The sequence below is a fragment of the Macrosteles quadrilineatus genome, unplaced genomic scaffold (genome assembly GCF_028750875.1).
Source record: "Macrosteles quadrilineatus isolate MER2022 unplaced genomic scaffold, UCM_ALF_1.0 Scaffold_2__2_contigs__length_208266976, whole genome shotgun sequence".
NCBI classification, from domain to species: Eukaryota; Metazoa; Arthropoda; class Insecta; order Hemiptera; family Cicadellidae; genus Macrosteles; species Macrosteles quadrilineatus.
The window spans coordinates 182638012-182651691 of NW_026542595.1; the positions used below are offsets into that span (position 1 = coordinate 182638012).

The following is a 13680-nucleotide window of genomic DNA, read 5'->3' on the forward strand; positions in this document are numbered from 1 at the left end:
TTTAAAAGAAAAATCATTAAATCATTACCGTTCTGAAGCGTAGCCAGTCACAAAACACATTTTACAATAAGATGATAAGTATTACCTTTGTATGACTAAAAGGTCCAAAGTCATTGGAAGCTACGAACATTCCCTAGTGGATTGCAGAACTTCATGTCGAAAGTGGGTCCAGCTTTACCATTTGACGTTTATGAAATGGTCCTGGCTGAAAAACCAGGTGGTCTTGGTCAGTAACAAGTCTAAACAGTCATCTTATTGTATTCGAGACTCATACTTCATTCATTAGGGTTAAAATATTCCCAGTTGCATCCTTATCTCAACCTGATACAATGCAATCCTTATTGTATTCCATTAATATTTATTTTTGTGATTCTATTTCATTACAATCCTTACACCTCAATTGATAATACAATGTAGTAATGGCAAAAATATGTAGTAAGAAAATTATTGTTTACTCTGATTCAAATTAAAGCACAAAGTACCGTTGTTGAAGCAGGTAGCGATGTAATTTATGACCCTGCGCCTGACGCGGAGATATTGCCGACGATTTAACCAGACAAGCTACATAGTTAGCGGTGAGAGCCCTTTGAACCCGCTCTGGCATTCCTTCATGTACTACGTTAACCGCTGACAAAAAGGTACAAGTATTTCTATATACATTTACTGATCTTCAGATCAAGCCAGTTACTTTTGTATACTGAAGTTGACATCAACTATATTTGTATATAAGTAGAACTTAGTTGAAAGAGTCTAACACAGATCGTACTGCTATAAAAAATTTTGATTTTCTCTTTATTGTTTCATATGATTTTTAATGTGACAGAAAGTATGCTACGGTTTATAATAAGAATCCCGTTTGGAGAGGTTAGGTTAAAAAAAACTTCACACTCTCTCAATAGCTCAATAAAAATAAATTCACTTTTATTGTAAACTGGTTTTAACCTTAAATAAAATGGAATGTCCGCTTCTATCATTAGGACAATATCAAACATTAATATAATCCACCCTATGTTTATCGTACCCATTTAAAAGTACGTTTTTCTATGGTAAATGAAGTACATCTGACATGTTACTGAAGCTCGATGGTCGAGGATTTACAGTGCTCTTAAAATTTAGAGTTGCCGATACACAAATGATTTATTTATTTTTTAAGCTCAATTTGATAATCTTTATAAACTTGTTCTTTGATATTTTTTTTTTTTAACTAGGTTGGAAAGAGGTTATTCATTTCTTGTATATTTTATAAATGAAAAAGGAATTTGTCCGTATCATTTCTTGAACTTTAAGTTTGTCTAATTTTCAAGCATTTTTCATTGTAATTTTTTTTTATTATTTTTGATTTCATAAGTTAAAAGCTTAAATTGACAATCTTAATCGATCAGACAGAAAACTACTTATACATATTCTATCCATCCATTTGTGCTTTAGAGTAAATGGAATCCAAACAGTCTTTTAATCTCTTACATTAACGTTCTGTTTGAATAATATGTGTGATGGGGCTACAAAGCGAGGGCAGGCCTTTGTTGAGGTGCCCAGAGATTATCTTCTGGTAGAAAATTGTTTCAAAGAGATGATGTAACTGTGAGAATATTTTTTAAATAAAACCTTTACCCTCATCAAAATATTTGATTTCAGACGGATTTCATTCTTTCGATTTTAAACTAAAAGTAATTTTTAAACTATATTTTGAAAGGTAAAATAAACATTTCTCCTTTTGCTGCTCAAAACTTTATAATGAAAAATGAAAACATTTTGTTTTTCTGGCATAATAAATTAATTAGCTTCATTTAAATTTAAAGCCTTAATCATCATTCTCGAAATAAAATTATAATATAGGAACAAATTACCAGCTCAAGGCTAAGTTTCAGTAAGGAAATTAAAAGTATGAAGTTTTAATAAAAAGTAATTAATATGTATGAGTTTGAACTAACAGTAACACGAGTAAATGAAACTGGCTTTATCGTCATTAGTACCAAAATTTAGTATCAAACAATATAATAAAAAAGTTTTTTGCAAATATATTATTAAATCTATTGTTACCGACCTGTAATCTATTTGCATTTTTAAGTAACAGGATAAAACAGTGCAGCATCTATGTAACAGTATCAATTCACTTTAATTGAATGGTATTGGATACGAAACGGTTAAACAAAGCTATGAAGCTACTTAAAGTTTGCAGTCTTAAGAGATTACAACAAACCAATCGTTTAAACAAATTTGCAAGCTCGATTTTAAGGGAAATCAAAGAATGAACAACTTTTATTAATCATAGATTAGATTTTATTAATCATATTTAAATGAAATAGGTTTTGTCAATATTTAACCCTAGTATTAAGTAAGACTATTAGCCAGATACAATAATTCATTTTACCAGTGCTAATGGTTCTTGGCTAATTAAAACTACTAATTGAAATATGTTAATCAATCAACGGTGGACTCTTCTTTAATACTAATAAGTGCAAATACAGGAAACTTAGTAAAACATTACATTCAGTCGACTTTGTAAGGTAAAAAAACTTTTTGGGTGAATGTCATTGCACCTGTTTTCAAGATATCAAGAAGTATATTAAAACTAGAGTATACGTAGCCTTGATTTCATTTGTCACTTTGAACAACCATCAGAATTAATATTCCTGAAATTCTTTTCTGATAATGAATCAAAAATACTTTCATAGTTTTAATTTGGTGTCGTTTTTCAGTGGAACTGATATTTTCATCTCCTAAACATTACAGTTTGAAATGAGAATATCAAGTTAGATTGTTGAATCAGCATGAGGGATCATCAAACTGATTAAGTTTTGTCAACATAAATTATGTTTGACTACAGTATAATAATCTAATGTGATCAAGTTAACTGTGAAATTAAGTTAGGCTTGTGGTTGATCCGATTTTAAATCTCGCTCTTCGTTGTACTAAGTAGTATTCTATCATCACTCAAATCATTGCTTTAGTTTTTTAATTATACGTAATAACAAGAGTCTGGACTTTAAAAAATACTCACGCCGTCAATTTTACAAATAAAAATATATGTTAATATTATTGTTTGTTTATCCTACGAGTAGATGATTAATGTGTGTATCATGTCTGTTTAAGTTTAAATATGCTGAAGAAGACTTACTTTAGGGTTAATGTGAGTGCATTACTAATTGGTTATAATATAAAAAGAGATAGAGATTTTAAAAGTTATAATATTAAAGAGTATTTCAAAGTTTAAATAGATATGTACAGTTAAAAACGCCATCTTCATAAACCGACCCCAACATACATTAAAATCGTCTTCAACAGATTCGCAAGGAAATCTAACCTCTGAGGGAGGATGTTTAATTTATATTTATATCTACTTATTTATTTCACCCTTGTACAGACCAAAGTAATGTTGAAATGTGTTCCTTCAGTATTGCTACGTTATATGTCTTTCAGGAAAGTCTGTAATGTTGAGACAGCTCGATCCTAACTTTATCAAATTTCCGATCTCTTCGTTTTCTCCCTGCGTGTTCTGTTGCTCCAAAGCCTTCTTGATATCAATTTACTCTCGTGTACTAAATTTAACCTACCTCTTACTGTAAGAAATTGTCGATACAATACAGTCATATTCATAAAAATATTAATATAAATTGATTATTGACTGGTATTTGAAATTTGAATCATACTTCGAATAATTGATGCATATACAACACTCAAAATGTATTGAAGTTATATAATTATTTCGATGAAATTGACAACAATGTTCAAACTAAAATAAATCAAGATAATGAAACATTCGAAGCATTAAGCCTACCAAGACCAAGTAGAACCAGTTATTAAATTGGTGCTTCTACTTATTCATTTATACACCCTATGTGATATTCGCCTAAAAAGGATAAACATTTAGTTTAACTGTAGAAAAGTACATATCTCATCTTCTCTTATTATTAATTATTTTTCTCGTACTCTTTGTACTGTAAGTAGAACTACGTCTTGATAAATTGTTATTCTTTTAACTAATGTAAGGGATTGAAAATGAATGAAATGAAAATGATAATGAAAAAATCTTTATTTTTTCAGGCCAAGTTAGGGTCATATGGTTCTTTCTTACACTTAACCTGACCAATTAACCTTGTGATTCAGTTTGTGTTTTATAAATCAGCATTTAATTTTACATGTTGATTAATTATATGACTTCAAGGAAGTAAAATACTATTTTATGTAAAATTATTGGGCCAAGATTAGGTTAGCGTTTTTTTTGGAATCCCTTCGACCCCTACAAATACGGTTGAGATCTAGCTCGCAATATAAAGGTCATATGATACTACAGGATCAATATAAAGGTCATATGATACTACAGGATCAATATAAAGGTCATATGATACTACAGGATCAATATAAAGGTCATATGATACTACATGATCAATATAAAACAGGCTATCTCGACTTTGCTACAAGGTTGATCCTTTAAGCTGCTCCGACGAGTCCTTCTATCTGTGTGGTTATAATGTTGGCCGAGTATCCTATACATACAAGCTGGAAAATATTCCTTTGGAGTTACTTAGTCACACATTTTTAATTTAATAGTTTAGACTTTTGAACCCGTGGATAATTATTTTAACGTCATTCATCACTGACATGTCATACTCTAAAATGATAGAATCTTTCATACTCTAAACATATATAAAGTCATGAAAAACTCTGACAAAACTCTTTTTGACCCTCTAACTACGTGACTACGTGTATTACGTTTCATGTATGCACGTTATCTTATAGTAAGGGATATTCGAGTTTATTCTCAAGCACTATTGCACAGGGAATTTTGCTTTGAAACTTTTTTGTTGCATTCAAATTGCGTTATTTCTTTGACATTTGCCTTAAAAGCAGAGTTGGGTTCTGAGTCAAGGCTAGATTAGCCTGAGTACAACTGAGTTCTCCAAAATTCACGCCGTGTTTACTTTCAATGCTCATTTCGTTTGCCATTGGTTAGATTCACTTTGATTTCTGTAACTACGGAAATCCTTAAAAACACAATAGGTACTTGTGTAATGCGAGTTTTCCTTGAATACGAAATTGATATATTTTTGTGGTTTGGAAACATTATTAAATTATTGGACAACGATCTTGATTAGGAAAATTTACTGAATTCTTATACAAATATGCAGAAGAGTCAGGGGCCTTTGCGTGTTTGCTTTGTAAACAAAGTTTATAATTTATTACACTTGATATTAAATTGTATGTTGTAGATGAGTCGGCGTCTCAGTTTATAGTGCAACGCTCTTCCATTGGGTGCAAAACCAAAAAAGTGATGTCTTCGGTTCGCACCCCTCTGCAATATAAAACTGTATACTGTTCCCTCGTATACTGTGTTAGCTCCGTTATAGAGGGCAAATTCAAAATTAATAGGCCACAAATCTAGTTAAAATTAGAAAATGTGTTTTTAATGGTTTAACGTGGAAAAATCTTATATGTTTTTACTTGTACTATCAGTACCAAATTTCGTATATTGCATCGACCTTATTAAATTAATACAAAGTGGTGTTCTACGATGTATATTTACTGGCCTTATGTGTAGCCTCTTTGAAAACACAAGTTTAACACTACAGTTTATGATTCATATTCATAAATACAATACCTATCCAGTAATGTTACAAATACAAAGGATTAGTTTCAAATTTCAATGCAAAACACGAGCTTTGTACCAATTAAGCTTCTAATTTCATTGATAATCAGTGTTGTATTACGAACCTTAAGCATCATGAGGTTAATGCTTAGGAAATTAGCTATAGCGATTAATCGAATGGTTCACTTGAAACTCGATAATTTGATAGTCTAGGTCAATAGTCAGTCAGTATTTTTACACTTTCGGTATCTATTCAAATCATGGTACATTTGTATGTATAATTTAAACACAGTTTAATCATTCCGGATGTGGTAAAAAAACAGTCACGCAAAAAAATGTTTTGCTTCCAAACTTAGAAGATTTTAGATAAAACTCCGTGATACTTAAAACAATGTACAGGGATTATTTTCAGTTTTAGACCAGCATTTTGAGTATTTTCAGTCGTAGGCAACTGTGTAGACAACTGTTTTTTACACGGTTTTTGGTTTAACTTACTCTTAAAACGAAAATTATGCATTGAGAATAGTGTTTAGCTAAAAAACTATCTCCCAAAGTAAATTACCCTACATTTCGCTGACAGACGAAAAATTCTTACAACTATATAGTCTCTAATCTCGTCTTAGTATTTGGTAGACTGACATCACCGAAGTCCTAATAATTCGATGGCAATGAGGGGTACATTTAGGTATTGGCTTTTCAAATAGATAATATCAATTGATTTGTGGCTATTTTCAAAGCATTTAACTATTTTCAATCTATTTGTTTTTTGTTTTTAATCCTGCTTGCAAGAGAAAATTAAAGAACTACTTAATCATACAATTAAATGCATTGAAAATACCCATTTAGCTGCAGTATTGTGAAAGAAAATATTTCGATGAAAGTGGTACTATAACAAGGCATATTGATTAAGTTTCTTGACAGTAACATTTATGTGTTATTGGTCGGTCAACTTTATTATAGTGTAATCAAGGCTGTCGTTAGGGTAGTTATGACGCAATATCTAGACTACATGATTAAAGGCTCTTGTAAGACGTAACCCGACCAACGAACTTTCCTTGTAATTAGGTCAGTTTTGTACAGCTACATACATGATATATAGTATATGTAACTGTTCTTCGGAAAATTACTTACTAAATATTTTTGCTGATTAGCTAAACTCATAATTCATAAAATTTCATCTTGACAAAAATTGGCATTACACACTAATTTTGTTTGTACTGCACATGAACGATAACACTGCTCTACAAAATATTAATTTCTTTACCTAGACAATTTCAATTGGATGTTTTTCATTCCTTTTTTTGTGTATTCACGTAGTTATGGTAAAAAATTAAAGCTTGAAAGCTATCATAAATTTCCTTTCAAAAGAGTTATATCTACACTGAATATACATGACATTAGTAAGACCCCTGAAAATTACATAGTAGTTTCATAACGTTTGTAATTGTTAAGTTTTACCATTATATTTTTTATTTGTCAACAAGTTGGATGTGTATTTGTAGCATGCCTGCAGAAAAAGACAAAAAACTTACGATTTACTATCTTGAACTTAAGTGCAAAAGTATCGGGTTCAATGCTAGAATTTTACTTATTATTATAGTTTGTACCGTTTTCTCTAAAAAGACCACACGCTTTTATTTACACGTTTGATATAAACTGCCACTGGCATGCACACTAACAAAATAGAAAAAAGTAAATATGTCCAAATATTTTTGCAGGGCTTATGATTCTAGAAACGTCGTTTTTATAGTTCACATCAACAGTATTGCAGTTGCCTTAAAGCTATTACTGTGCTGGTGACACATACTGATAAGTGATATTTTTGTATTATTTTTGCTTATAGTCGTTTGTTCTTTTATCAAAACTTGTATATATTTGTATAGTTTTGTATACAATTTTATCTCAATTGTATAGTTAATTACGAAAATGCTTATAATATTTCGGTTTTTCTTTATTAAAACTAATACAAATATTTTACCTTATTATTTTTTTACACAAAAAAAATGTTTACATTCTGTTTGTGTTCATTTGGGATTTGACAGCTGACCACCGAGGTCAGACAAGGCCCCACTAGAAAAGTCTTATAGTCATTCTATTGAGGCCTTGATTCAGGAGGAAAGGAACCAAGAATATCATAAAACAAAAATTCCCTAAGGCTCAGTTTAAAAATATAAAATGTTTTCTAAAACATACATTATTTTTTGCGTTGTGTAGACTTACACAAATCTAGATTTAGATTGTGATTTGTGGCTTTTTTTGTGTGTGTGATTTAGATTATGATTTAGATTTAGATTTGACTTGTGTTAAATCTTAATTCGGAACAGCTCATTTGTGTCCAGTTAATATATTAAAATCCCTCTTATATTGCCCATTTTCACTGGGCAATAACCTTAATTTGCCCGAAAAAAATTCAAAACCTGTGCATTCTTCAAGGCAAAATGCATCAAACCTTACTGTTATCGTAGTTTTGAGGCCTATTTAAGAACAGTTTAAAACTATTTCTAATATGAGATTGGGGACTATTAAGGTAAGAAAGATAAAACAGATCATGTAAATATTTGTAACAAAGTAATAAGGGATAATAAGGGTATAAGGTTTGTAGGGTTAGTATATCTCTAAGTCTCCAATTAGTGTTTTATTTTTTTTTTTCAAAATTTTATTTACATTCCGTATTTTTTTTGTCCATAGAATTATGGACAAATTACAATAATAATAATATTTATTATTAACGTAATTTGGTATAGTACTCGTTTGATTCATTTGAACAAAAAGTTATAACTTTTACATTATCAAAAAAGATATCCATCGTTCGGGAACTAAAAAATCAGGCAGTGTCTTTCAAATTCATTTCAAAAATATAAAACATGTTTATGGAAAGTCGAAATAATTTCTTTCTCTGAAGAAACGAAGCGGAAGAGTTATTTGACAAATAATAACAAGATTTATCAACAGCACTGAGAGCCTACAAACCAAATTACTTTCGCAGCGGCTTCAAATCACCCGCACTCCATAATTTTAGCTTGTTCTGAATAATTTTGCGTTGTAAATCAACAAAACAGTTGTAGAAACCTCCGTGGTGCGCTGTAATGATTTACACATCTCACTATTTGATGGTATGATTTAAAATTTTACTTTGGCAAAATATTTGTTTAAAATCTGTACCTATTCATAATTTTTACCGATTGCTTTATTTTAAATAGGTGATAAATAATTGACTTTTTGATAACGTTCAGTTGAATTTTATTGACTATTGGCTTTAGACACTACATTTAGATTATTAATATGAATAGTATATGAAAATGCAAATACTCAGTTAGTTTGAGATTACTGAGATGATCTTCATGTTTTGTTAAATGTTTGGTTTTGAGGAAATAAATTCATTATTCAATATTCATCATACCAATCATTCTACTTAGAATTATCAAATTTTGGCAAAGGTGGTCACTCTATGGTGTAGATATGTAATATGCCGGGGTTTTACCAAATTTTAAACTCAAGTGGGGTTTAGAGGGGAGAAGCTATTATCGGTCAAATTCGACAATGTAAGTCTTTATATTTTGGTATGTATAAGTTGAACTAATGCTTGAATCTTAAATCCGATAAAAATCGTTAGTACGATACTAAATTGTTTACAAACTTTGTATTTAAAGTTCTTTTCACGAAAGTTCAAGTTCAATGAGTACAAAGCTATGTAGGGCGAAGTCGATGGGCAGCAGCCAGTACTATTATACAATGTTTAGCCAAATACTTGTTTATTGTCTGGTTACGTAAAAATGCACTGATTCAACTATATATTCCGCTTCTATATTTAAGAGTTCTGTATAACACAATGCAATTATTATACAGCGAATAACTTGATATGTAACAGACTTAAACTTAAACTATCAGTTGCTTTTAATCTGGATGTGGAATCAAAGAACGAACTGCGAGAGGTAAAAGATATAGACAAGTATAGCGTAACCAATGAGGCCACTGAAGCATAACCGACCATAAAATACCTCAAAAGGGGCCTCAGATTTCAAATTTTGATAAGAAGTCTACAATAAGTAGCCGATTACAATGGTAAGACGTTTTGTTTTTAATTTAGCCGCACCAAAAATTTCACAGAAATACATAATAAGGATTCTACAACTTCCAAACTTTTTTGTATGTAGAAACAAAATTGTGCAGTAATCTCTGGAGTAGATACATTAATTACTTTCGTGTATCATCACTATACATTAGATGTGCAACATGATACATAATTAAGCATAAAATTACATAAACCATGTATTATATGCTTTTTAACTTGTAACCTCTTAGAGTGCACACCTAATCATGATTTTTTTACTCTACAATAACGCTAACTGTTTTGTTTAAGAAACACCATAATACAGGTTTTATAATCTAATTCATTGATTAATAAAAACCAATTCTGAGACGTTTAACCAATAAAAAAGCAACTTATAAACAGTGTTTGGAATTTAATTTTTCATGCATTCCTCAAGCTGGAAATGTTAGAGGATCTGCATTAGATCAACATGGCGAATTAACTACACACATCTGGGTTGAGAGAACGCACGTTTCCCTATTGGAGAATGTACTCACGTAGCAACGCAGATAGGACGTTGTTGGCGTAATGTTATGTTGGGTGATTATACAGGCCTACTGGGGAAATTGCAAATCTAACATTTCAACTTTGAATAACCAAAAATAATAGAGTACACAAATTCCGCAGTTTGAGCAAAATAAAAAAAAAGGATTACAAATTTCCAAAATGGATTGTTTCTTTTTACAAGATTAACTTCCTAGTTTTAAAATATAAATCAATATATTTATTTTTTTTTATATGACGCAAACACAATTAATGATCGGATTGTGTAAACAAAAGTGCTTTTACCCGAACATAGTTACAAAAAACAAGAGGAGAATGGATTATCGAGCATAATTTAATTTAAAATTATCCAATAAAGTATCCTTAGGCTAGTAACAATGACAAAAAATGTATCGATTGTGAAATTATGTGAATTAATCCAATTATTATTAACTAGTTTATATCCTACTAGTCTGATATTGTGTTCGACTGGCTGATTATAGTTTCTTATCTGCAGCTATCTATTTTATCCATTTCAGTTGACACGGCGTAAAATACCCAAACAAGTTACTCGATTAAACTACCTTCTTTATGGTAAAGGCATTTTTATACTAAATCCTACTAATAGTTATATATATCTGCAATAAAAAAGCAATAAAAAACTAAAAGAACAGAAGTGTACTGCCCTATTTCGTTTCGACAAAAATATTGGAATTTATTCAAGTTTCGTTTCTTACAATTTGTATTGTGTTGTACGTTTAAAATTGTTTCTTATTTCTTGATCTATAAAATAATATATTTTTTTATTAGAGTCTTAGAATCGCGAAATTGTAGTTTTAATTGGCCAGAAGTAAGCATGTAGTTCACAGACTAAAGTTTTGCACACACTAATGAATATGCACAACTGGAGGAGGTAAGGTGTTCCTTTTAATTGAACCTGCATGACATTCGTGTACTTTTGAGAGCTGTACTCGAGGTAATGTTTTGTCCTCGCATTAGACAAAACTATCTGAGTTGATATATATTTCATTATTTAAAGATGAATAAATATCTCTGATATATTTTTAAATAATACAAATATAAAAAATACAGACTTTCTTCATTTTCAAAGGTGAATATTATCCACTATAAAATCTGAAAAAATTGTATTTGATTTTGTAATCTTCTATTAATCGGCTGTACTAATGTATTAATTGGCTGTTAAATTCACACCTTTTGATAATAATGACGTTTTTTAACTGGCATAGCTTTGTACTCGAATTAACTTTGTTTAAAGCTGTGGGATATAAAACACAATAGATTGTTAAATATATTTAATGAGTTCATAGGTTTTAGTAATTTAAATTGCTCAGAATATATTTGATCAAAGCAAATCAATGACAACAAAGCCTGTTGTTTTCCATAGTTTATTTAGAGGTGATTTCAATTCAACTCTATCCAATTGAAGTGTTATTTCTGTTGCAACTAATTTGCTTCATTATTGAAAACACTGTTTTTGTGGACGAGTGTGTAATTGTAGTTTTGAAACCATTGTTTGCACGTATGTAGTTGTATGGATGAATATATTTAAAATCTTTAAATTTTCACCAGAATCAAATCTGTGTTGAAATAATGATACGGTTTATGATCAAAATCCTACCACTACCAGAAAATAAGAGTTTTATTTTACCTACATATTTTAAAATTCAAACAAAAGGTACTTTTAGCCTCTTGGGTACATAAAACTAAGAAAATGGTATAGTAGTCCCATAACTGGGTCTTTTCATCATGACTGCGGTAGTAGTTACTTTTCTACAGGGAAATTCAGACAATATTTGGATCCACACGAAGACTAAGTGCCAATAAATCAGGATACTCAGTTAACATACAGCATACAGATTGGGTATTTCTGCATAATGTATACCTAGTGTGTGGTCAAAAGTATTCGAAAAAATATATTTCAAGTCAATATATTAAATTTGTAATCAAGCAACATGGTTTGGTTAATTTTTTCTTAGTTTTTGTTTACCGAGCAAATTATCGTTAATTTATTCTGTAGTATGATAAAAAAATACCCAGTTTGAAAAAAAATTCCAAAGAACGAAAATCTATCGAAAAAAACCTCTGTATTAATCAACCAATTTATATGTTTCAGAGCGACATACCCGTTGGGACTCTGTTTAACAAAAAGGTAAGAATCAAATTGTATGTACTTAAAAAAAAAAGTTAACTTAATCATGTTGGTAAAAAAATATGAGGACTTTTTGTAGTTGACACTATTGCATGCCGAAAATGATTGTTTTATGCCCATGCAGCAAAACGTAGTCATGCTATCTCAAAAGAGAGTTTTAAGTTTTGTTGTTCAAATTTATGAATGCGTACGAAACAAAGATAATCCAAAGGCCTTAGCAGCGATTTAGAACTTGATATTTATATTACATAAAAATAATAATTGCCAATTAAAAGTTTAAAGAGCATTATATGCTGAAATACTGTTAAGAAATTCTCTAAATTCCGAAAAGTAAAGTAAAATCAAATTCAAGGAAAACTTTTTACCTTTGAAACAATTGATAGTTTATAAGATTTTAAGATTAAAACCTTATTGCCTATTCAAATGCTATAATCTTTATAGTCACTATTGGAATCTTATTAAAAATATCGGTGTTGCAGCAAACCTGCAATCTAATCGCGTATTTATAGTTAGTTAATACCTAGTTAAGTCTTAAACTTTATTTCACTAAATTTCACACTTTTAGGTACACCCAGAATGCATAGCATCGGCCCAATTAGTGGGTGTAATACAGTTTTCTGCTTCGTAGAATACTTTCGATTTTATCAAATTTCAAAAACCTAAATTTTACATCTCTACCTTCGATTTTAATTAAAATCATAAATCGAACGTAGCCAAACTTTTGCTCTTTATGCGTGGTAGTTTTATCATAAATTTGTAAATTTGTACATTTATAATATAATATTACTGCGGAGTAAGTTTCACATAAACTCTTTAGCTTTGATAAGCTACATAAACTAAACGGGAAGAAAATAAAATATGTCAGACGACGCTGGCTGCAATTCCAGAGACGTATAATAGTATTCGTGGATATCTAATATATGGAACCGTCTCCTGAATACCAGAATGCCATGTACTGTCTGCATAGCTACATGCTGCGCTCTCTGTGGCCGTGGGCTTATAAAATATTACTTACTCTCTTTAAAAATAATTAAATGTCTCTTCCAAAATGTCATTTACATTTACACTGCAGTAAGAATTATCATCAAAGTGTTGAAGGGATAATTTTATTCCTACCTTCTACGTAAATAAAAATACTCTTTACACATTCAAGAATTGTTAGGAATTCAGAGATCTGATGATTCCCACATTACTTGTCAAGAAGTTTCAAATGTGAGTAAGCAAATTTACTTAAACTTCTGTAGACTTCCAGTAGACATATAACCCTGTTGTTAAGTCTCCTTTGTATGCACTTTTTTGTAGCTGGTAACATTTGAGCAAATGTTGAATATCTCCTATTTCATGGTAAAG

The 13680-nt window shown here is 30.3% G+C and overlaps 1 protein-coding gene across 1 annotated transcript in view; it reads left to right on the forward strand.

Annotated features, from left to right (window-relative positions):
* LOC128987626 (thrombospondin type-1 domain-containing protein 7A-like) overlaps positions 1–13680 on the forward strand; it is a 268164-nt gene that overhangs the window by 26493 nt on the left and 227991 nt on the right. Inside the window, exon 2 of the mRNA XM_054408575.1 lies at positions 12295–12330. The gene's annotated coding sequence lies outside the window, so the exon portion shown is untranslated. The remainder of the gene's footprint in view (positions 1–12294; positions 12331–13680) is intronic.